The sequence below is a fragment of the Kogia breviceps genome, chromosome 1 (assembly GCF_026419965.1).
Source record: "Kogia breviceps isolate mKogBre1 chromosome 1, mKogBre1 haplotype 1, whole genome shotgun sequence".
Taxonomy (NCBI): domain Eukaryota; kingdom Metazoa; phylum Chordata; class Mammalia; order Artiodactyla; family Physeteridae; genus Kogia; species Kogia breviceps.
In genome coordinates this window covers 166,874,439-166,898,663 of record NC_081310.1, presented here as the reverse complement: position 1 = coordinate 166,898,663, position 24,225 = coordinate 166,874,439, and the positions used below count along the sequence as shown (strand labels likewise).

The window sequence follows — 24,225 nt, the reverse complement described above, 5'->3', positions numbered from 1 at the left end:
GTGAAACAGAAGCCCAGTCGTTAGCCGAACAGCTAAACTAACCAAATATTGTTCCCCAAAGGAGTGTGACCCTCGGGGGCCAAGTTTATCCCACCACTACCCATTCAAAAGTTAGAAGAAGTCAAAACATATCTATGTTAAACCAGCTCCTATTTTTTAAAAATAAAATTTCCACTCTTATCCCCAACCCATCTTTTTGCCCCTGTTCTCAATGTGTGATGTTATGAAAGCAGATTGAACTCCAGGCTTTTTTTAAAATTAATTTTTATTGGAGTACAGTTGCTTTACAGTGTTGTGTTAGTTTCTACGGTACAGCAAAGTGAATCAGCTATACGTATACGTATATCCCCTCTTTTTTGGATTTCCTTCCCATTTAGGTCATCGCAGAGCATTGAGTAGAGTTCCCTGAGCTATACAGTAGGTTCTCATTAGTTGTCTATTTTATACATAGTATCAATAGTGTATATACATCAATCCCAATCTCCCAATTCATCCCACCCCCGCCTTTCCCCCCTTGGTGTCCATACGTTTGTTCTCTATTGAACTCTAAACTTTTGTTTTTACTAAACTCCCCTCTAGCCTAGCACCACCCAGTAGAACTTTCTGCAGTGATGGAAATGCTGTATAGATGCACCATCCAATATGGTAGCCACCAGCCCAGGTGGCTCCTGAGCACTTGGGATGTGGCTCAGGTAACGGAGGAATGAAATTTCTAATTTTAGTTTTAATTTCAATGGCCACGTGCAACTCTGGCTACCACATTGGGCGCACAACTCTAGCCTAATTCCACCAATGACAATGAGGGATGTTCTAGGAAACTGTCAAAGAAAACTCCATAGGATGTTAACTGGTTCCTATATTGCCCACTCACTAGGAAAAATTTTTCTCAGGTCTAAGGAACTGAAAAAGCAAAGCTGCTCTTAACCAGTTAGTCTTGTTTTGTTTTTAATCTTAAAGACAAGATTAAATTGCATACTCAATTTGTTTCCTTTTCCCCTTTGGCTGTTAGAAAGCACAGCCAAATTTAGAGCCCACCTCTACCTTATGTACCCTTGGATACTAACATCACCCTCAGTTCCATTTATTTTTTTCCTACCCTGTTGTCCTGTATGGGATGGGATATAGAATGTCGACACCCTTCCCCACAAGAATAATCTTTAGGAGGAGGTGCCAACTTGAGCATTACTGATCAACTTGCTGAAGGCTGCAGACATGACTTACAAGTTATTATCCTGGGGAACAGAATGGGGGAAAGGAAGGGATCTAGGGAGTTAGACCCCCAACCCGGTGGGGAAGGAAGGGATTTTCTGTGTTGCAAGGGGGAGTTGATGAAGGATGCAGTTCAGAGAAAACCTGTATAAAAGAGGGTAGGAGAGTGAAACCCTCATTTGATTCTTGAGATACTTTTCTCTCTGGTCTCAGGGAAAATCCCAGTTATTACCCAGCTATAATTTTTCTCTTTCTTCACTGTGTGTGTGTGTGTGTGTGTGTGTGTGTGTGTGTGTGTGTGTGTGTGTGTAGCGTTAAATGATTCTTAGTAAATTTACAGAATTGTGTAACTATGGCCACAAAACATTTCCATCACCTTGAAAAGAATCCTTGCACTCATTTCTAGTCACTCCACATTCCCACCAGCAACCACTAATCTGCTCTCTGTTTCTGTAGGTTTGTTTTTTCTGGACTTTTTATATACATGGATTCATATAATATGTGATCTTTGGCTTCTTTCACTGAATATAATGTTTTTGAAGTTCATCTGTAGAATCCATTAGTACTTTATTCCTTTTTTATTGCCAAATAGTATTCTACTGTACGGATAGCCTACATTCTGTTTATCCATTCACCAGTTGATAAACATTTGGGTTGTTTCTATTTTTTGGCTATTGTGAATACTGCTGCTATGAACTTTCACATGTAAGTTCTGTGGACATGTGTTTTCATTTCTCTAGGGTTGTTACCCTGAAGTGAAATTGCTGGGTGCATGGTAAATTTGTGTTAAGAATCTCAAACTGTTTTCCCAAGTGCTGCACTATTTCATGTTCCCACAAGTAATGTGTGAAGACTTTAGTTTCTCCACATCCTCATCAACACTTGTTACTGATTGTGTTTTTGATCACAGCCATTGTAGTTGATGTGTAGTGCTATCTTATTGTGGTTTTAATTTGCATTTCTCTAACAACTAATGCTGAGCATCTTTTTATGTGCTTATTGGCCATTCATATGCCTTCTTTGGTGAAATATCTGTTCAATTCTTTGCCCATTTTTTAAAAATTTAATTTAATTTAGTTTTGGCTGCGCTGGGTCTTCATTGCTGTACATGGGCTTTCTCTAGTTGTGGCGAGTGGGGGCTACTCTTAGTTGTGGTGCGTGGGCTTCTCATTGCAGTGGCTTCTCTTGTTGCAGAGCACGGGCTCTAGGTGTGCAGGCTTCAGTAGTTGTGGCACGCGGGCTCAGTAGTTGTTGCACACAGGCTTAGTTGCTCCGCGACATGTAGGATCTTCCCGAACCAGGGATCACACCCGTGTCCCCTGCATCAGCAAGCGGATTCTTAACCACTGTGCCACCAGGGAAGCCCCTTTGCCCATTTTTAAATTGAGTTATTTGTCTTATTATTGAGTTGTAAGAGTTCTTTACATTTTCTAGATACAAATTCTTTTATCAGGCATGAGATTTACAAATATTTTCTCCTAGTCTGTGACTTGTTTTCACTTTTTAAAAATCTTTTTTATTTTTGGCTACGTTGGGTAGTCGTTGCTGAGCATGGGCTTTCTCTAGTTGCAGAGAGCAGGGTCTACGCTTCTTTGCTGTGTGGGGGCTTCTCATTGTGGAGCATGGGTTCTAGGCACGTGGGCTTCAGTAGTTGCGGCTCGCAGGCTTAGTTGCTGCGTGGCATGTGGGATCTTCCAGGACCAGGGCTCGAACCCGTGTCCCCTGCATTGGCAGGCAGATTCTTAACCACTGCACCACCAGGGAAGCCCATGTTTTCACTTTCTTAATGGTGTTTTCTGAATTGAAAAGTTTTCAATTTTTGTGAAACCCAATTTATTATTTGTTTCTTATATTGCTTGTGTTTTAGTGTCATATCTAAAAACTCTTCCTAACCCAAAGTCCTGAAGATTTACTCCTATGTTTTCTTCTAACAGTTTTATAGTTTTAGCTCTTACATTTAGGTCTATGACCCATTTTGAGTTAGTTTTTGAATATGACATCAGACAAGAGTCTAAATTCATATTTTTGCATGTGGATATCCAGTTGTCCTAGAACCATTTGTTGAAAAGACAGTCCTTTCCCCTATTGAATTGTCTTGGCACCTTTGTCAAAATCAATTGACCATAAATGTAAGGGTTAATTTCCGGGCTCTCAAGTCTGTTCCATTGATTTGTAGGTCTATCCTTATGCCAATAGCACACTGTCTTGATTACTGTCCTTGTTTTGGGGTTGTTGTTTTTTTTCAGCCTTTTCATATACTTCCATTTTATTTAACTGGGAGAATAGGCCAACCCCATTCTCTTTCCCCAGATTGATATTAGCTCTTGGCAAGAATATAATTGAAGTGTCCTAAAATCAAGCCATCAAATCCTTGCTTGTGAAAATCACTGAGAAATCATTAAAGGGACTATGACCATATTCTTATTCAAACAAATCCCAAAGGGGATCAAGAAAGGAACAGACATTCTAGCTTTGCCACAATAATCGGATTTACTGATTCCCAGGGAAAAGGGAAGACACGATGCTAATTATGAGGCCGTTAAGGAATTATTTCCTTTCTCAATATGGTTTTAGAATGTACTAGACCTAAGAAGTAAAATCTTTGAGCTATGGGTATGAATGTATTTGTTTAGCAACTTCAATATTTAAGGAAACCAGTATGGATACTGAATATTGAAAAGAATATTTTCATTTTATTTTATTATTATTTTTTTGGCTGCGTTGGGTCTTCATTGCTGTGTGTGGGCTTCTCTCTAGTTGTGGCGAGTGGAGGCTACTCTTTGTTGTGGTGCACGGGCTTCTCATTGTGGTGGCTTCTCTTGTTGCGCAGCACAGGCTCTTGGTGCACGGGCTTCAATGGCTGTGGCACGTGGGGTCTAGAGCACAGGCTCAGTAGTTGTGGTGCACGGGCTGAGTTGCTTTGGGGCATGTGGGATCTTCCTGGACCAGGGCCCTTGAAGAAAAGAAACCCACCTTGAAGAATGGGAAGTAGAATGCCAAAGCCCTTCCCCACAAGAATAATCTTTGGGAGGCGGTGTCAATTTGAGCATTACTGATCAACTTGATGAAGTCTGCAGATATGACTCAGGAGTTATCTTGGGGAACTGAATGGGGGAAGGGAAGAGATCCAGGGAGTTAGACCCCCATCCTGGTGGGGAAGGAAGGGATTTTCTCAGTTGCAAGGGAGAGCTGATGAAGGATGCAGTTTAGAGAAAACCTGTATAAAGGAGGGCAGGAGAATGAGGTTAGCATTTAATTTTTTTTTCTTTATCTTTTTTTTTTTGGCCATGCCATGCGGCATGTGGGATCTTAGTTCCTGGACCAAGGATAGAAACCCCACCCGCTGCAGTGGAAGCACGGAGTTTTCTTAACCAGTGGACAGCCAGGGAAGTCCAGCATTTGATTCCTGAGATACTTTTCTCTCTGGTCTCAGGGAAACTCCTAATTATTACCCAGCTGTAACTTTTCTCTTTCTGCATTGTAATTATTTTAAGCTGCCCTTCCCTGCATTAGAGCAAGTCACATATGGCAACTCAGCCTCATATAATGGTCTTGCAAAGAACGAAAGGTGCCGTGGTGAAGGGGCAGGGGGTTTGCTCCACCTCCAATCTCTTTGTTGGGGTTCAAGGGGAGGAAGCAAAGTGTTCTTGAGTTATCTACATCCCAGGCTCCAGGTGATGACTAGCATTATGAGATGTGATCCCCTGCAGAGCTTAGAAGAACATTTAAAATGGTGCACCAGCTTCTCATGGAACAACTCAAGGGAGGTCTAAGACTGAACCTTCTACTTCTCTGTTTATGTTAGATGAAACCTCTGAAGGGGGGAATGGGGAGAGAGGGACTTCTATGTAACATTTTAAAATGTATTCATTTATTCACAAATATAAGAGAGTCCTACTATGTACCAAGCATCTTACATTACATGTTTTTAATGTCACCCAAGCCCTTTCAGAAAGAAGGTAGGGTAGAGAAAGAGGAAAAAGCACTCAATAAATCTTGGTTGAATCAATGAATTTCAAGAGCCAGATGGCGTGAGCCTTAAATGAGCAGGAATTTTTCTGAGAGGCTGAAGGAATATGATCTGGGAGTGGCTTTTGTGAGAGGGAAGGCTCTGCCCTGGCCTCTTTACTCTGCACTTGTGGAGAATGGCAGCTTCCCTGGAGATAGTTGCTAGGTCCTCAGTGAGGCAGGAATTGGAGGAAGGACTTCTGAAGAGGCTGAGGGAATACAGAGGGCTACAGGGGAAGGCTGGGGAGGGAGCAGTGAAAAGTTGGATGAGGGGGGACGAAGTGCAGAAGGAGGTTGATGAAGGATGAAGCTGGCTCTCATTCAGACAGTAGCTAAGGATTACCAGGATATGGGACCCAGTGGGATTAGCTTTTAAATGGTCCTCCGAACCGATGCTTTTAGAGGCTTGATTATGCTAACTCTAATAATCATCAAATACCTTCTATTTTCAAGAACCTGTGATGTGAAGCGCAGATGAAGCTCTTTACAAACACAATTTTATGTCATTTTTACAATGCTGCAAAGTAAGTAGTATCCCCTTTTTACAGAAGACGAAAGTGAGGCGTAGGCAGAGAAGTAATTTGCCCAAGACCAGATAGCTAGTAAGTGCCACAGGTATAAATCAGACCAGGTCTGTATGTCTCCAAATGCTGGCCTGCCCCTAGCAACTGGTCTGTTCTGACTGGGGCCAGTTCAGCCTGGGATATCCAGTGTCATTGGCAGCTTGTGGGGAGCTCTTGGAAACATGGAGGTGTCCATGATATACACCTATGCAGCTCCAAGCCCCTGGTCAGAAGCCCCCACTACACTTACTTTTAAAAGATTTATTTATTTATTTGGCTGCACCAGGTCTTAGTTGCGGCAGGTGGGACCTTAGTTGCCACGTGCAGGATCTTCTTTGCTGCATGAGGGATCATTAGTTGTGGCATGCGAACTCTTAGTTATGGCATGTGGGATCTAGTTCCCTGACCAGGGATCAAACCCGGGCCCCCGGCCTTGGGAGCACAGAGCCTTAGCCACTGGACCACCAGGGAAGTCCCCCACGACGCTTATGAATCCCAATATGCCCACATGGCCTGGAACCCCCATGGACTCCACCCACCTCCCACACAGGGTGAGTGGCTCAGAGAGATATGTATGTAATATAATTATATATGGAAGAAACAGGACACAGTAAGAATGTGTAACAAACAACCCTGACCTACATCAGGGAAGGTTGCCCCAAAGAAATGATGCTTGAGCAAAAAGTGAAGAATCAATTAAAAAGTGAGTGTCAGCTGGGCTTCCCTGGTGGCGCAGTGGTTGAGAATCTGCCTGCCAATGCAGGGGACACGGGTTCAAGCCCTGGTCTGGGAAGATCCCACATGCCACGGAGCAACTGGGCCCGTGAACCACAACTACTGAGCCTGCACGTCTGGAGCTTGTGCTCCGCAATGAGAGAGGCCGCGACAGTGAGAGGCCCGCGCTCCGTGATGAAGAGTGGCCCCCGCTAGCCACAGCTAGTAGAAAGCCCACGCACAGAAACTAAGACCCAACACAGCCAAAAATAAATAAATAAATAAATAAATAAATAAAAATAAAAAGTGAAGTGACGGAGTAGAAAGGTCTTCTAGAAAGAATGTGCAAAGGCCTGGTGGTTGGGATGGGTGGGGGCACATAAGTGTTTGAGGAATTGAAAGGAAGCCAGTGCAGCTGGAGGGCACTGAGCAGCGGGGAGCGGGGAGCGTGATGCTGGACTGGTGCTGGAAGGCGGGCAGGGGAGGGCATTTCGTACTTGTTAATGGGTTGTGGCTCTTTATCTCAGGAGCAATGGGAAGTTATTAGAAGGTTTTAAAAGGGGAGTGAGTGAAGTGATAAGACTGGATAAGGACAGGGCAGACACAGTAGGAATCCAGATAAGAGGTAACAGTAGATTAGAGAGATGCTTTGGAGGTAAAATTAACAGGATTTGGTGATGGTTCCTAGGATTCTGGCTTGCCTGTTAGATGGACAATGGTGCCATCCACTGAGAAAGAGAACACTGGGAAGGTGAGGGAATGAGGACCATGAGTTAGGTCTCAGACGTGTTGCGGTTGAGGTCCTCTGAGAAATGGAGGTGGAGATGATGAAGCCATTGGCTAGGCTCCTGCTGGTCGGGAGCTCAGACAGGAAGTTCTCCAGGCTGGAGACATAAAGGTGTGAATCATCAGCAGATGAACGGTAACTGAAGCTACTGAAGCTATAGTATGGATGAGATCACCAGGGAGGGTCCACAGTGAGAGGGGGAAAGTCCTAGGAATGGGCTTGAGAAACACCCGCATTTAAGGGAGGAGGGTGACCCTGCAAAGAAGACTGAGAAGGAGACCAAGGAGTTAAGAGACAAACCAGGAGGGTATGGTGTCAAGGGGGTCAAAGAAGCTAATGTTTTAGGAGTTGAATAATCAGGAGGTCTAATAAGATGAATACCGGGAAAGATGCCCATCCAGTTTTGAGACATGGAGGTCCTAGCTCAAATATCATGTTTTGGGGAAGTTGTGGAAGATGAAAGCAATACAAGACTGAATGTTGGAGTGGACAGGAGTGCCCAACGGCCAACAGTGGGGGACGGAGCCAGGGTTCAGGTTGCAGGGGCAGGTTGGTGGGAAGGAGAGCTCAGAGAGGGAAAGGATAATAGATAGAGAAGCCGCAGGGGCTAGGGAGTCAAGGATGGGCAGCAGCCCTGGCCTGAGATAGGAGGGGTGCTTCCTGTGAGGCAGCAGGACAGGGGGCAGGTGTAGGGAGATGTGTGACTGTGTTAGTAGGAAACTGGGGGGCAGGGGGGTGGGGTTCCTGTCTGTGGCTTTAATCCTGTAAAGGAGCAGTCGAGGTCACATGTGCTGGCAAGGAGGAAGTGGGCTGGTTGGAGGCTTAAAAAGAAAACGGCGAAGGTTGAAAACAGCCACTGCGGCGGGGGGCGGGGGGTGTTCCAAGCTGACGGGAGAGATATGTCGAGGGCCCATATGCAGTCAGCAGCTATGATTTATGGGAACATCACTCTGACCTGTGGAGTTCCTTGGCTGTTTGAGCACAGCACAAGAATGCAGATAGGAGGGCTCATCCGGAGCTGGGGGCTTGCCAGACAGATAGGATCAAAAGGCAGAGAGGCAGCGAGGCTTGGGGTATTGACGAGAGTGTTATTAAAATGTTAGGCCTTGACATCCAGGTGGGACAAGAAGAAAAGCAATGGAAGGAGAGAGCAGATGCATTAGAACACAAAGAGGTCCACGGTGGAGAGGTCTGAGGAGACCCAACAGTTATCTCATCTTGAGGTCACCTGAGCAGGTGGTGCGGTGAGGGACGGGACGAGAGGCCCAGCAGGTGACGGTGTGAACAGGTGACCCAGTGGCCTGCAGATGGGGATTCGACGAGGAGGTCAGGAGCTGGTCTGTGTGTGCTGACACTGAAGGGACTGAAGTAGCAAAGGCCACTGAGAGGTCCACTAAGCTGCAAACAGGCAAGGTCGTTGGATTGGGCAAAAGGGAGGTGAATAGTCATCATGTCAAGAGCAATTTCAAAGGAGTGTTGGTCCCGAAAGCTGTGTCATAGTGGGCTGAGTGTGTACAGGAGACGGGAGGGGGGAGGCTCCCCGTGTCAACAGCTCTTGGGTTTGCTGTGAAGGAGAACAGAGAAACTCTGCATCTCTCCCACTCTGGACAGGCCGGTGGGGTCCAGGGAGGGGACTTTTTAGGATGGGAGAGACTTGAGCATGACTGCAAGTTGGTGGGAATGGTACAGTAAAGAGGAGGCAGGTGGGCTCAGCCCCTGCCACGGCAGGGCGCATCTCAGGAGGGAGAGAGAGAGAGGAAGGAGTCGATGGGGTGGATTTGTGGATTTGATAGTGGGGGATGGAGATGTCCTCCCCGGTAGCCTCTGTTTTCTCAGAGAAGCTTGAGGGGAAGTCATCAGCAGAGTGTTCTATTGAGACATTAACTCCTGTCTCATTCACACCCCCCGGACCCCAGGTAGTGACTCACCAGGAAGGAGTGAAAGGCATTAGCCAGGCATTTGTGTTCTAGGGCCTGGGCCTTTTTGTTCCCACTCCACACCTGAGATGGTACACAGACTGTTTTGCGGTGCTGGCGTCTGAGTTCTTTCTGACGGGCTGAGAGGAAGAACATCACTGCGTCTTAGGGAGTTGATTCTCCATCATGGAAGAGAGGGGCAGGAGGACGGGCATTCCCCATCCCACCCTGGCACGCACCCCTCTCCTCCCAGGAAAATGGCTGTGTGTGACTTCAAATGCCAAGGCCTAAGGGCTGCAACTTTGAGAGTCTATGGGAGAGACCCCCATAAAGAGCCAGGGATGGGGGAGTGGCCCTGAAGATGGGGGACAAATAGTGGGAGGCCTACAGCGGGGACGACTAATGTCCTGCAACAGCAGCACCGGCCTGAAATAGACCTCAGCCTTTCTCTGCATCTTTGGGGCTGTGCAAGCCCCTGGCATTCTAGGACCATTGGAGGGAGGTGAAGGAGAGCTGTGAGTGATATGGAATTCTCACAGATCTGCTGGGCAGCGACTCAAGCTGAATTTAATTTGATTTAGACCAACTAAGAGATGACTAAGAGTTGTATTTACGTCATGAGTTTGAGCAGTGTCCAGTGGGCCTGGGACCTGGACAAAGAGTGAACAGTGAGTGGGAGCTGACATCTGGCTCTCCCCTCACCCTGCCCCCTGGGGCTGGAGCCCGACAGACACAGATCTACCATGTGGTAGCACTCGGCCTTCACAGATGAGCACAAGGACGTTCCCTCCCCGCCAGGCCCAGGAGCAGAGCAGCGGGTCAAGTCCACATGGACCCCGAGCTCAGAGTTTGGCAGTCTGGACAGAGCCGTGACTCTTCTCTTTCCACGGCTCTCAGGCATTCACAGGCCCAGCCACCTGAGGCTCTTGTCTGTGTGGCCCCAGGGCCTGGGCCTCTGGTTCCTTTACTTCGGCCTTGTGTCCAGTTCCAGGTGCTGGGCACGCTGAGATCTGGGCAGGCTGCTTGCAGCCAATCTCACGCCCCACCTCAGCAAACACCTGGCCACACGTGGTACTGAGAGGTGGGTGAGCAGGGGGCTAGAGACCAATGGCTTGAGATTCTGAGAACCCTCTGTCCCTGTGAGGGTTGAAGCAGGAGGCTGGCTGGCCCAGCAGTGAGTGGGTCTGCTGACTTCAGCCATAGGAGTGTAAGGCCCCTGGCCCACGGGCCTTCCAAGTATTTAGTTCACAGATTAGGCAGTGCTGGACAGAGGGAACCAGGCTGCCAGAGCTGCAGACCCACTGAGACCCAGGCTGCAGGCACACAGGTCAGCGAACACCACGAGCCCCTCTCAGGGCATGCCAGGCCAGCAGAAGCCCCAGGAGTGGACGAGCTCTGAGGCTTGGTCAGGGAGCTTTCCCAACCTGGTCACTTATGTCTGATGGTCCCTGAGCACAGAAGAGGAAAAGCTATCTTTTTATTCCTTTAACAAATATTTACTGAGCACCTTTTGTGTATCAGGGCCCAGTACTGGCCCCTGGGATATGGCAGTGGACAAGGCAGGCTCATCCCTCCTGCCCTGCCCTCAAGGAACCCACAACCTATAAGGTGTGGGGCGGGGGGGACAGACTCAGATACTGATGGTGGTGACACTCAGTGCTTAGAGTTTGGGCAGGCAAGCCCTCAACTCAGCCAGGGGTTAGAGGTGGCTCCCTGGAGGAAGTGATGGTTCTAAATCGGTACCATTGGTTCCAGGGTACTGACCCTACTCAACACAGAGTAAGTCTTAACGGGCGTTTTTTATGACTATGTGTGAGAGACTTTATGACCAACTTGATTTTGTGTGAACCAAAACCCAAAAGTCAGAAGCTCTCTGTCTCTGTCTCTCTCCCATCTCTTCCCCTCCCCCCCATCTCTTCCCCTCCCCCCCTCTTTCTCTCTCCATCCCTGACACCTGCCCATCTCCCTCTGGGATGATCTCTAGTCCCTTTTTACATTTCAAGATTTGCAGGTTGCATTAGATGAGGGTGCAGGAGGGACGGTGCCCTGTTTCTGGCCCAGTGACTGAGTGAATGAGGTGTTGCTGCCTGAGATGGGACTGCTGGAGGCCAGCAGATCTGGGGCAGGAGAGAGGGTGAATTCAGTTTACCTGACGAACATCCGGGGAGTGATCTAGAGAAGACTCTTGGATATATGGGTTCTGAGCTCAGAAGAGAGGCCCACACTGGAGACAGAGATTTGGAAGTCATCAGCATTTGGTTGGTGGTGGTAGAGATGGTCCAAGGGACAGGAAGCAGAGGGGAAGAAGGGACGGCCTAGGATAGACCTCGGGAGGAGCAGGAGATGGTAAAAGAGATTGAGAGGGCTTCCCTGGTGGCGCAGTGGTTGAGAATCCGCCTGCCGATGCAGGAGACACGGGTTCGTGCCCTGGTCCGGGAAGATCCCACATGCCGCGGAGCAACTAAGCCCGTGAGCCATGGCCGCTAGGCCTGCGCGTCCGGAGCCTGTGCTCCGCAACGGGAGAGGCTACAACAGTGAGAGGAGAAACGGTAGCCAGGGAGGAGAGTGTAGGCCATTGAAGCCAAGAGGAAATCTTTTCACGAGTCAGCAATGTGCAGGTATCACTGGTCAAAAAGCATACTTTTTTAAATTTAGAAGAATCCCACCCCCATCGAAAGCCTAAACCCACTCCAATACTGAAAAACAGGCCAAAACGTCTAAAGATGCACAAAATTTGCAATGCCTCCTCCACAGTACACCAAAATTACCAATGGATAAAAAAACCACGGACTCGGAATGTTCATTTTTGATCCGTTTGTCATCCGGAATTCGGATCTTAATTGTTTGCCCAGAATCACTGGAGCCAGTCCCATCCCCTTCTCACACACCAGGGGGCGCACACGCACCGTTTCTAAATCCAAGTCCAGGGCAAATGCAGGTAGTGAATTAGGTGATAACCAGAACTTGACCCCTCAGCCCAGATCCCTAGACCCCCACCTCTACCCCTGCCCTGCACATTACGCTGTGATCCCCAAGTCCAAATGCCTCAACAATCCCCAACTTTCTCACCTAACCTCCAGACTCACATTGGTATCACAGAGAGACTCCACAGATCAGAGATCCCATAGGGGTCCTCACCTTACCTAGGGCAGTAGGGGTAGGCACCCCATCTTTCATGAGGGGGGCAGGCAGGAGACGGCTGGTGTGGCACGGACTGGACGATAGGTCTGGGGCCAGAGGCTTTGGTGCCAAGGTGTGGCTCTTTGTTTGGAACTCACCAAGTTCCTGAGTTAGGACTTGGAATAAATCTTCAGGTAAGTTATTGGTTTAGCCCAGAAATTTATAGGGTCAGCATCTGAGTTTGATATGAGGAGTCAGAAACTCAATACTGAGGTTTATATCAGGCTTGGGGGACATTATCAAGTCCTGAACTCAGGGGCCAACTCACAACGTGACTCAGGTTCACAGTTGGAATTGGTGTAGATATTGAGGTGTTGGCCAGGCTTTGGGGTTGACATCGGGTCAGAAAAGTAGAGCGTGAGGATGGGGATTGAGTGGATTTGTGTGGAGTTTCTGCAAAGCCAGTCTCATAAATCTTGGGTTCCAAGATTACCATTAGAGGTGAGTCAATGTAGGGTCTTAAATGGGCCTCCATATGGATGAGGTTTGAGGTCAGTATTTGTATTAGGGTTCTTTTCTGGTGACTCAATCCCAGATGAGAAAGTGTGTTGGTGTTGACCTGGGATTAGAACTGCAGAATTAGAGGTTTATGTAAGGCTTGGGGTTCAGAAAAGAGTGCTGGGGTCCATAAGAAGGGAGCCATTGGACTTTAGGTTTCATACAGGGATCAGGGCTCAGCGTTGGTACTGAGGTCCATTTAAGGACCAGGGTTGGTGATGGGGTCACCATCAAGTAGAGGTGATAAAGGGGTTTAGAGTCAGAATTGGTATTTAAGGTCAATATAGGGGTTCGGATTAAAATTATTACTTGAGCCAATTTCGGGGCAGATTTAGGGGTTTGGACTTACTATTGAGTTTGGGGGTGGGTCTGGGCTCGGTATCAGGTTCACATGGAGGGAATGGGGTCCTAGAGTAGTATCAGGTTCATATTTGGATTGGGAGCCTCTAACAAGATCCGGACTTCGTATGGGAGTTTGGGTCTGTCCATGCTCATTTTGGGGTTCTGGTTCGGTACTGGAGCCCGGGTCGGTTTAGGCTCGGGGTTGGGTTGAGGCCTCGTTGGGCCTACGCGTCTCAGCCGCTCTACGAGCGAGAGTGCACGAGGGGAGGGGCGGCGCCGGGGACGCGCACGGCAGGGGCAGGGGCGCGGGCGCGGGCGCGCGGCTGGAGCTGGCGCGGGAGCGGCGGGAGCGGTGGCGGCGGCGGCAGAGGCGGCGGCTCCGGCTCCGGCTCCGGCTCCAGCTCGGGTGGCGGTGGCGGGAGTGGGATTCGGTGGCGGCGGCGGCAGAAGAGGAGCGGGAGCAGCGGCCCCAGCGGCTTGGGGGGGACATGCGGACCGACGGCCGCTGGATAGGCGGTGAGTGACCCCCGGGCCCCCTTCCAGTCCCCTCCGCATCCGTCCTTTCCCACTCCCCCGCCCTCTCTCCGCGTCCGCCAAGCGGAGCTGGGGGCGGTCCCGGGGGGCTGGGGGTGCCGATTAGACCGGGCCGCACCCCCACCTGCCGCGCCCGCAGCCTCGGCTAAGCACCCCCCAAGCCCGGCGGCTCCTCCCCGCGTTACCCCGCGGCAGACGCGCCCCCCCACCCCGCCGCCGGCTGGCTAGCTCCTTGCCGCCCCTCGCCGCCTTTCCCTTCCTCCCCCTTTCCCCCTCCCTCCCGCCGCACCTGAGCCGCAGCCCGCGCCCCCCCACCCAGCGCAAAGTTTCCCTTTTGCATCCTTGCTCCCCCTCCTGGGTCCCGCCTTGTCTCCCCCTACTACCGGCGCGGACGCGCTCCGGGGGCGGCCCTCAACCTCCCTCAGCCACCCCAGCTCCGGGCGGGTCCAGGCCGCGCCCCCGCCTCACAGGCGCCCCCTCCCAGCCGGCGGGGGATCCGCAGCCGCCGCGCCCCCGTCTCGCTCGCGGCTCGGGCGCACGTGCGGTCCCGGGGTGCGCGGGGCGCGAGTTTGGAATCCTCCACCCCGCGGGGTCGCCGGCGCGGGCTGAGGAGGGAGGGGCCCCGCCGGGCTGTCCCCGCCACGACCCGAAGGCCCTGGAGCGAACTGTCCCGTGAGGACGCGTCCACTCGGACCCGTTCCGGAAAGTTCACTCAGTCTCCGCCCCGCGTCCTGTCCCGTGCTGGTGTGTGCCCCGGTCCTCATCGCTGGCCCACGATCCTGTCTCAGCTTCTTTCTCCGTTTCCCTCCGTGTGTCGGTGTCTCTCTGTGCCCTTCCACGTCTCTGTATCTCTGTCTCCCTGTGTCACGGCCTCCCAGTCTTATCCCCACCCCACCCCCTCCCCCGCCCCAGTAATCCCGGAATCTCTCAGCTGGCTGCGAGTCCCTCAGCTGGCTGCGACTCTCTTGGGGTCTCCCTGTTCTTTCCCTGGGTCTCTCTGTTCTTTCTCCCGGCTCTCTGTGCTCTTTGCCGAGTCTCTGTGTTCTTTCCCCGGGTCTCTCTGTGCTCTCCCCGGGTGTCTTTTCTCTCTTCCCAGGCCTCTCTGTGCTCCCTCCCCCATCACTGGGTCTCCCTTCCCGGGTCTCTGTGGTGTCTCTCTCTGGTCTCTTGGTGTCTCTGTCTCCCACTGACTGGAGTCTCTGCCGCCCCTCTGCTGGCTGGCCTCCTCACCGTTTCTCTGGAATGCTGCCCCTCTGGTTCTTCCACCCCAGGGTGGGGGAGGGGCTAGTTTTTCTCCCGTTTTCAACACCCCCCCCCACCCCCAGTGCAGGGCCCCGAGTTGGAGCAGGTTGGTGGGTGGGAGCCCGGTACCTGTCTGAGCTGTGAAAAGGAAGGGAGGCTGCTGGCAGGAGGGGCGGGGGCAGGTGGTCCTCTGGATTCCCCTGGGGGCAGCGGGGCAGGCCTGGGAGGCTGGACTGCTGCGTGTTGGTGATGAAGGCTCCACTTCGGCTCCTGAGCAGATGGGGGCAGGGATCCAGAGTGACCTGGTGCGGGATCTGGCCAGAGAATCCTGAGAAGTGTGTTGGGGTGTGAGGCCTGGAGAAGGATCAATGGCTGATGCTTCCAGGGAGATCCTCAATGGTGAGGGATCAAGGAAGGAGATCTGCTGAGGGATCCTTTGAGAGGCATGAGGGATCCATTGGGATCCAGAGCTGGGTTCTGTCAGAAAATCTCGGGAAATTCTATGCTTGGCTCCTTATCAACGCCTGCTTCAGGAAGCAATAAAATCCCCGTTTTTCACTGATTATATGAATGAGCCCAGGGCTTCAAGAGGGAGCAGGTGTACCTCCCCAGGCGCAGCCCTCCACATCCGCAGCCCCAGGCCCAGGCCACACACTCACACCCCTCTCATTTCCACACTCAGCTCACCCTCCCACCCCTCACCTCCACTCCACATCCACTTGTCTCCTGAGTGCCCTCACACTTGCACACTTGGGCCTGCATGGCAGCCAGAGCTCAGAAATCTGCTGTGCTTGCACACCCATGTACCCGTCTGTGTGCTTGCTGTGCTGTCACTGCACCCCTATGCACAGGCCAGGGAGGGTGTGTGCACACTTGCAGTCTCATGCATGCTTTTCTTTTTATTTTAATACGTTTATTTATTTATTTATTTATTTTTGGCTGTGCTGGGTCTTCTTTGCTGTGTGCAGGCTTTCTCTAGTTGTGGCGAGTGGGGGCTACTCTTCGCTGCGGTGCATGGGCTTCTCCTTGTGGTGGCTTCTCATTGTGGAGCACAGGTTCTAGGTGCGCGGGCTTCAGTAGCTGTGACGCACGGGCTCAGTAGTTGTAGTGCACAGGCTTAGTTGCTCTGCGGCATGTGGGATCATCCCAGTCCAGGGCTCATACTCATGTCCCCTGCAATGGCAGGCGGATTCTTAACCACTGCACCACCAGGGAGTCTTGTGCACACACTTTCTTGCACATTTTTGCTTGCTCAGAGACATTTGAAATGTCTCTGTAGTTCTATTTTCTTTTCCATTTGCTCTTCCTCTTCCCTCTTTTATTTCCTTTAACAAGGAAATTGTTTTCATACAATTCCTTTCTCCCTCCTTCTGCCTACAGCTCCTGGCCTCCCCTCTAGTCAGCCTTTTGCACGTAGTGAGGGTGGGTGTGGTGTCCAGGGCTTCTAGGAGAGGAGGCTGGATTTGGGTGCTGGTGAACCGGTTGGGGGGGGGCAGTTGCAGTAAGAGTAGACTCGCTACTTTTCTTGGGAATTGTTATTGATGTGCAGCAAAATCCTGGCCTTGGCTCTCTGCGCTCCCTCCACTTTCTCCCATCAGTCATAACTGTAGGAGTCCAGTACTGAGGGCCCTTAGTCAGAGGGAGATGGGACCCAGACCTCCTCCTACAGAGGCTGTGACACATGCTACAGCCCCTTCATTTTCCAGTTTGAGACCTTGAGGAGATCCCTTCCTCCCTGAGTCTCAGTTTCACCCCCTGTAAAATGGGAGAGGTCATCCAGCCCTGGCCAGTTCCCAAGGCTGTCATGAGAATCTAAGGGGACTGTGTGGCAGTGTATCAGCAGCGGTGGCAGTCACTTCGCATGTGACTGACACTGCCGTGTTCTTGGGCCAAGCTTGCAGCCAGGGCCCTGCCCTTGAGGAGCTTATGGTCCCGGGGGGAACAGATCACGTCATGGGAACGCAGAGCAATTCAGTAACCTCTTATTGATTGCCGAACGTGTGCCAGACTTTGGGCTAGGCACTTTCAGCCAGGCTGCCATGCTTCCTGTGGAACTAACAACTGTGTAGAAGAGGCAGCCCACCCCTTAGGAGCTGCTGAGGTTGAGCTCAGCAACAGCTCACCTAAAGCAGCTGCAATTCTGAGCTGAGGTTACAGGATTGGGGGAGTTCACCACGAGGCAGAGGAGAGTTCAGAGGTCAAGGAGAGATGAGTCTCAAAGAAGACCAAGAAAATGGGCTATCTGAATTGCGTTTTGAGGGATGAATAGGAGTTTTCCAATTGAAGAAAGGGCACTCTAGGCAGAAAAAAAACAGTATGACTAAACACACTCAGAGATCTTATCACTAGTGGCATGTTCAGAGATACAGAAAATCACAGAGGATCTCAATTGCCCTGTTAAGTTACTGTAACTTTACTGTGAGAACACAAAAGGGAGATATCAAAGAATTAAAGCTTGAGGGTGTGTGTGTGTGTGTGTGTGTGTGTGTGTGTGTGTGTGTGTGTGTGTGTGTGGAATGCGCTATGATCAGATTCATGCTTCTGAAAGAGGATTCTGTGGCTACGGGAAGTAAATGGAGACAGGATACCCAGTGAGGAGAAGGATACAAGTAAGTCAGGTGAGAGAGAATTGTGGCTGGGTAGCATGGAGCCATTTAGAAGGCACATTTATTAAGGCAGGATGATTTATTGGATGTGGGGGTGTGGAAGAGGAAGGGGTCCAGGTTCCTGGGAGTGTGTGGGTGAGGCCTTCACTGAGCCGGGGACTTGGGGATGAGAGGTAGATTTGGGGCACAGATAATGAGCTCAGGGTTGGACATGTTGTTTTTGAGACGTTTGGAGCATTTGAAGGTCGGGTGGGGGACTTTTAGGAGGTGGTTGTGTGTGAGGATCTGGAGTTGGAGAGAGAGGTCTGCGCCAGAGTAAGGATGGAGAGTTATATGAGAGGGTGTAGAGCTGTGTTCAAGAGAAGACAACCTCAGTGGTGAGAAGCGCAGACCCTAGTTTCAAACTGCTGGGTTCAACTCCGCTTAATAGCCGCGTGACCTTGAGCAAGTGGCTTAACATCTCTGAATCAGTTTTCCCACTTGTCAAATGGGTATAACAAAATTCCATGTCTCGCAGGGATGTAATAAGGATTGAAGTTAATATGGAGAAAGTTCTTAGAATAGGGCCTGGCATCTAATAAGCACTGCCATCTCAGTGTTAGCAGTTGTTATTGTAATAATCCTCAGAGGGCGAGGTGCAAACCCATCCCCATCAGAATCTCAGTGGGAGCAGCTTTAAAAACTAGACATTGTTAAGGTTTGGGCACCTGCTCACCTAAAGTAGCTGCAATTCTGAGCTTAGGTTAGCTGGCTAACCTAACCTAAGTGCCCAGCCCTCAGCCCTCATGTCATTGCTGGGATTGTGTGTGTTGCTCAGGTGTATTTGACCTTCAGGTGGGCTGGTGTGAGAAGATTAGAGGATGAAGCCCTGGGGAAGAGACCTCACATTGGGAGTGGGTGGAAGGGGATTCTGAGAAGGAGCAGGCTTCGGTGTGTAGGGTTCCCTTACTCCCCTGCCCACCCTGGGCCCTCTAGTGAGGTGTCTGCCTCTGAGGTCCAGATGCACCCAGACTCTGTATCCCCAACCTCCAGATCTGAGAACAATGGTTTGGGCTCCTCGGCGCTGTTTTAGCTGTTTCTGGGGACTGTTCTGGTGCAGCTATCAGGGCTGCCTGGGGGCTGCTCTGGAGGAGCGTCCGTGCTCCTCTGGATTTCAGCTTGCTCCTTGTCCCGCTGTCAGGCCAGGTTCCGGGCTTGGCAAATGACGGAGAGCCCTGCCAGGGGCCAGCCCCGGCTTGGTGCCAAGGCCTGCTTACCTGATCTTGGTCATGGCTGCCAACCTCACCCCTTATGAGTCCTTTGTGGGTGCCAAGCAGTGATTCCTAACTTGGGTCCGGTACGGGTCAGGCCGTTTCTGAGTCGCTTTCTAGTTGGTCTCCTGGGCACACCCGGCAGCCCTGATTGTTGTTGTGTCTGGGGTGCTTCTGGGAGCTGCTACTGTGATTCTGACAGGTGATTCTGATTGCCCTCCTAGGTTATTTTGGGACACCGGTGGTTCCAGGTGCTGTTCTGGCTCTTCTAGAATCCTATTTGTGCTATAGGGTCTTTCCAGGTGCAAGGTTCTGTGCCTGTTTTGTCTGTTCTCTCACCCACCTCCAGGCCATCTGGGGCACATCCCTCTATCCAGGTGTGGCTCCTGCTCAGCTTAGGTCCAGGTGCCAAGCCCAGTGCTCCTGGTGTGGCCTCAGGCGTGGCAGTAGGGCAGCTGGCTTGGGGGACCCTCCCCCTTCTCTACCTCAGACTCTGCCCCTCTGCCCCAGGGTCCCTGAGCAACGGTGGAGCTGACAGCCTCACATCTGGCCCTGTGAGGCCCCGGCAGACGTCGCCGGACAAACGGGCCTTTGAGTTTGGGACACGGAAGCTGGTTTGTCTGGCCAGACCCGTCCGGCAGCCTGTGTGCTGGGAGCAGGGAGGCCACAGGGAACTTTGCGGAGAAGTCGGTGGGCTGCGAGTCGGAAGCCTGAGGCCATCCTGAGGCCATCCTGAGGCCCGGGCTGTGAGCTGTGGGTGGAGGGGTGATGGAGGCCAGAGAGGGTGTGGGCTGCAGGGTCAGCGCCGGTGGTCGTGGGTTGGCCAGGCCTGTCCTGGCCATGCTCAGGCACAAGGACCTCCCCTGTGTTGCAGAGGCGGTCAGTCTGAGGCGCGGCTGATTCCCAGGTGCCAGGTGAGAGGGTGTGAGCGTGTCCGACCCCTGCCCCCACTCAGGACAGGGCCCACGCTGGTGGGAGCTCAGTAATGGTCCTGGAAGGAAGGCGCCGGGCTCTGTCGCCCTGTGTGTGCCAGCGGAGGAGACGTCCAGGGGCACACCTTCATTTTAAAAATTATAGAGCAGCAGAGTCAAAAATAAATATTGCTTCTGAAGCTTCTTCGAAGGCTGCACGGGTGCTGGCGCGGTCCTCCCAGGCTGGGCTGTTTTCTGTGAACTCATTCGCGCGTTCATCTGCTCACTCAGCATGTCTTGATGGAGCACCTACTATGTGCCGGCTCTCTGCTGGGTGCTGGGGACAAGGAGGTGAGCCGGAACGCACTGAGCTTATGGTTGTGATTCAGTGGCCCCTTGGCAATTGTGTAAATAAATAAATCATATCATGGTCACCACTCCAAGGCAAGGTCCAGGCGTGTAGTCCGGGATATCCTGGAAGGCCTCCCTGAGAAATGCTGTTGGCTCTGAGATCCGAGGGGTCACTGGCCAGAAGAGGTGGGGAGTGCAGTCCAGGCAGTGGCACAGGGTCTGGGCAAGGCTGAGAGACTGCAAGAAGATGGCACATTTGAGGACCAGAAGAGGAAGTTTTCGGGCAGGCTGGCTGGCTGGTGGGAGGGAGTGTGGCCAGGTTGAGCTCCACTGCTGTGCTGGAGGGTGGTGCTGAGGAGTTTGGACACAAGTTTTTCTGCTGAGGTCAGGGACTTGGTCTGTGTTGTTCACGGCTATATGCAGGGGGCCTGGCAGAATGCCTGGCACGTAGTAGGTGCTCAGGAGTATGGAAGAAGTGAGTAAATGAAGTGAAGAGATGGGCATTTTTCCAAATGGGGCTCGTCCTGCAGGAACAGTTCCATAACCTGCTTTTTCTTCCCCCTGCGTAAACAGCAAATTTTGAATGTCTTTCTGTGTCAATACCTGCTCTGCTGTAATGAAATTCTTAATGTTTCCTTATCCTTTTCTCTCTTTCCAGGAAGGAGCAGAGGCCCCAGTGCCCTGCCCTCAGTGCTGGTTGTCCAAGAGTGACTGGCGGGAGCAATCAGAGACCTGGTGAGTGTCCCCCAAGTTGTGGCCGGGCAGGGGTGCCGAGGGCCAAGCCAAGAAGCTTGGATTAAAAAAAAAAATTTTTTTTAATATATTTATTTTATTTTATGTATTTATTTTTGGCTGCGTTGGGTCTCGTTGCTGTGCACAGGCTTTTCTCTGGTTGCTGCGTCTTTGTTGCGGTGCTCAGGCTTCTCATTACAGTGGCTTCTCTTGTCGAGGAGCACGGGCTCTAGGTGTGCAAGCTTCAGTAGTTGTGCAGCACGCAGGCTTTAGTTGTGCGGCACACAGGCTTAGTTGTTCCATGGCATGTGGGATCTTCCCGGACCAGGGCTTGAACCCGTGTCCCGTGCAGTGGCAGGCAGATTCTTAACCACTGCGCCACCAGGGAAGCCCGAAGCTTGGATTTTGACTCAGGCTGGTGGAGAGCCGTGGAAGAGTTGTCACTAGGGGCGTGACATGATCCAGTGTGCGTGTGGCAGAGAGGTGATGGAAGCCTGGAACAGGAAGGCGGTGATGGAGGTGGAGAGAAGGGATTTCAGTGTTATTTAGGGAAGCCAAGTAGACAGGACATGGTGAAGGGTTGAATGTGGGGCCTGAGGGAGGGGAGGTGTCGAGGACGGCTCCCAGGTTTCTGGCCAGAGTGGGTGACGGAGGTGGGTGGGGAATGATATACAGCTCGTCAGCTGCTGTAGGTGTGAAATAGGCTTCCGGGTAACATTCTAGGACTTAACACCAGGATCTCTATGCTTCCCATTCACCATGTTTCTGTAGAAAAGACTGTTCTGTTCAACTGTAGGTTGTGGTAGAAAGAGCAGGGTACTCACAAGACCTGGGCCCATCCTTCTTTGTCTCTTTGAGGTCCACTTCTTTCTTTCTGCTAGAAGCACAGAACGGGTGGGTTGGAGTTACAGGGAATGAGGGTGGGGAGTTAGGTTGGAGTCAGAGTGTGCTGGGCCTTGGTTGTCAGGCTAAAGACTGTAGACTCTCCTGAGGGTGGTATGAAGACACTGAGGGTTCTTAAGCAGAGAAGCAACATCCACACATTTGTCTACCCGTTGCCCATTCGTTTAGTTCATTCATGAAACGTTATCTGCATGTCTATTGGGGGATAAAGCAGCAAACAGAGCTGAGGGCCTTGATCAGATATGCATTTTTGTAAGCTGAAAGGGGGCCTTGGTTTGTTTGCAGGATGGGCTGGAAGGGAGTGACCAGAGGCAGGAAGCCCACCGAAGACATGGGCGCCGATGACGTCTTCCTAACACTGCAGTGGTTGGGGTGGAGCCAGGGCGGATTCAAACGTATTGACCAGTGACATACGTGGGATGAGGAAAAGGGAGAATTTGAGGAGGCCTGGCTGGTTTGGGTGGCTGATCATGGTGGTGCTTGTCACGGAGATGGGGACCTGGAGAAGGAGTGGGATTGGGGAGGATGCATTCTGGTTGGGCCATCCTCTGTAAGCTCCTTGAAGGCAGAGCCCATGACTGTCTTGTTCATCACCCTGCCTTCTGGCTCAGGGCCCAGTAGGGCCCACTGGACAGTTCTGCATGATGGCTGGTGAAGAGGGCTGTAGAAGAGATGGGTCTGGTCTAGGCGTGGAAGGGAAATGAGCATGTATTGGGTATCTGCTGGGGGTCAGGCCCCATGCGTGGTGAGTTGAGCTATGGGGCTATGTAGAAGGTGTGGCAGGAAGGCTGTGTCACAGGTTGGAAAGTTCAGATGGGGAGGGTGGGTGTGGAGATACCTTTCACCTGGCTATCCTCAGATGATGAGTCTGACTTTCCTGGGAGCCCAGTCTCACCATAAAAGGTGCCTGAAATTGGAGCCCTCTGTCCTCTGGGGAGACCACTTGCTGATGGCCTGTTGAAGGGGTAGGGGTGGGGTGTGCTGTATGGCCCAGCTCTGGAGGCAAGACTGACTTGGAGGGGGAGGGGAAGGTGCTGTGAGATCCCGAGGCCTAGGTACAGCTAATATATGTCAAGCCTACCTGGGGTATTGGGGCCCAGGGTACCCATAGGGACTGAGTTCTGGGGCAGGGACCAGGGCAATAGGCCTTAGGTGACATGGGCAAAGGATCTGGCTGTCTGCATCAGGGTTTCTCAACGTCAGTATTGTTGACATTTTGGACCAGATAACCCTTTGTTGTGGCCCATTATTGCAGGATGTCTAGCAGCATCTCTCGCTTCTTCCTACTGTGCCAGTAGCACCTACTCCCCCATCCCCGTCGGACAATCAAAAATGTCTCCAGACATTGCCTAATGTCCCATAGCAGGGCAAAATCACCCTGGATTGAGAAGCACTAGTCTACACCACTTCTTGCTGCCTTCACTGTGTTGTACAAATCTGGGAAACTGGGGAGGGCCGCGCAGGGAAGATTCACAGTGATAGGCCACGAGAGCTGAGTTCTGGTGGGTGAGTAGGTGGCTGAGGCCAGGACAAGGCATTCTTTTTTTGTTGTTGTTGTTGTTGTTTATAAATTTATTTATTTATTTGTTTGTTTTTGGCTGTGTTGGGTCTTCGTTTCTGTGTGTGGGCTTTCTCCAGTTGCGGTGAGCGGGGGCCACTCTTCATCGCGGTGCGCGGGACTCACTGTCGCGGCCTCCCCCGTTGCGGAGCACAGGCTCTAGACACGCAGCCTCAGTAGTTGTGGCTCACGGGCCTAGCCGCTCCGCAGCATGCAGAATCTTCCCGGACCGGGGCACGAACCCGTGTCCCCTGCACTGTCAGGCGGATTCTTAACCACTGCGCCACCAGGGAAGCCCCAGGACAAGGCATTCTTTACAACAGAGAGAACAGTGGGTGCAGAGGCCTAGATGCAGCCACGTTGGTGAACATTAACCCAAGGGAGGCTCCACTCTCCAGAGGAAGGAGGCTGGACGGCTGGTGGCTTAGGGGTTATAGCTGTAGGAAGGTGCCTCTGCTGGCTCCCTTGGTCTTCTGTCCCCAGAGCTAAGCCTTTGCTGGAGCTTGTGCCCCACCCCCCAAGACTCTGGGATGCTCTTCCTAAGCTCCTCGTCCTCTTGCAGGGGAGACCGAAGAGCTGAGGGCTTCAGAGAGTAAGTAAGGTCCCAGCTTCGAGAGGGAGGGAGGGAGGGTGGGCAGATCCTGGCTGTGCTCACAGACTCTGGCCAACTGGCTGGAGGAGCAAAGGCAGCCTGCTGCCGGCAGCCTCCTTTTCTGGAGCTGGGGGTCACACCCATCGTAATCTGGTGGTTGGTTTGGTGAGAGTTGGAGACATGCTGGGTTTCCCTTCCCAAGTGTAACAAGGCCTGTTTCTGCTTCCGCGGCCACTGCTGCAGTGCCACGTGGTGAAGTGTCCAGGACGTGACAAAAGGGCTCGGTTAGCTGCGCACCAGTTAGAAGATGAACAGCTCCGGGCTCTGCC

General features: G+C 51.8%; 1 protein-coding gene across 8 annotated transcripts in view; it reads left to right on the top strand.

The window, feature by feature from the left end:
* Positions 1 to 13,542: 13,542 nt before the first annotated feature.
* Positions 13,543 to 24,225, top strand: part of PTPRF (protein tyrosine phosphatase receptor type F) — an 86,916-nt gene continuing 76,233 nt past the window's right edge. For 5 of the 8 annotated variants that reach the window (XM_067009526.1, XM_067009518.1, XM_067009509.1 and 2 more), the window contains exons 1-2: positions 13,648 to 13,733; positions 20,770 to 20,846. The gene's annotated coding sequence lies outside the window, so the exon portion shown is untranslated. Of the gene's footprint in view, positions 13,734 to 20,769; positions 20,847 to 24,225 lie in introns of all 8 variants that reach the window. The other 3 variants (XM_067009521.1, XM_059062928.2, XM_059062920.2) reach the window with 1 other exon arrangement.